Source organism: Carlito syrichta, unplaced genomic scaffold (genome assembly GCF_000164805.1).
Source record: "Carlito syrichta isolate Samal-C Ts95f unplaced genomic scaffold, Tarsius_syrichta-2.0.1 Scaffold314339, whole genome shotgun sequence".
NCBI lineage: Eukaryota > Metazoa > Chordata > Mammalia > Primates > Tarsiidae > Carlito > Carlito syrichta.
In genome coordinates, this window is record NW_007258435.1 from 867,500 (window position 1) to 867,898 (window position 399).

Here is a 399-nt window from a genome sequence, read left to right on the forward strand (position 1 = left end):
CCGCAGTCCGAGCCTCAGACGCGCCGGCGCGGGGGACAGCGCAGGAGCCGCCTGGCTGGGGCAGCCAGAGGCGACAGCCTCGTCCAGCACGGGAGTCATCGGCGCTCCAGGGTCCCGGGCAGTCGCGCCGGAACTGAGCGGTGGGCGCGGCGCGAGAACGTGAGTAGCTCTGTGCGCGTCAGGCGGTGACACTCGGTCCCACTCGGGGGCGAGGCTGGGGCGGAGGAGGACGCAGGAGGAGGCTGCGTTGTCACCGGGACCCCGGCGAGCGGTTCAGCGGAGCGCTCTCCCCGCTGGCAGCGCCCGCGGCAGGGGCGGAGCAGGTCGCCAACTCCCTTCTCTCCCGCAGGCCCCCGACACTGACTGCCGCGGGGGCCGAGCGGAGGAGGGGGACCGGCG

General features: G+C 75.4%; 1 protein-coding gene across 17 annotated transcripts in view; it reads left to right on the forward strand.

Annotated features, from left to right (window-relative positions):
- Window positions 1-4: 4 nt before the first annotated feature.
- NRCAM (neuronal cell adhesion molecule) overlaps window positions 5-399 on the forward strand; it is a 287,278-nt gene continuing 286,883 nt past the window's right edge. For 13 of the 17 annotated variants that reach the window (XM_008071480.1, XM_008071486.1, XM_008071488.1 and 10 more), the window contains exon 1: window positions 17-159. The gene's annotated coding sequence lies outside the window, so the exon portion shown is untranslated. Of the gene's footprint in view, window positions 160-399 lie in introns of all 17 variants that reach the window. The other 4 variants (XM_008071489.1, XM_008071493.1, XM_008071494.1 and 1 more) reach the window with 1 other exon arrangement.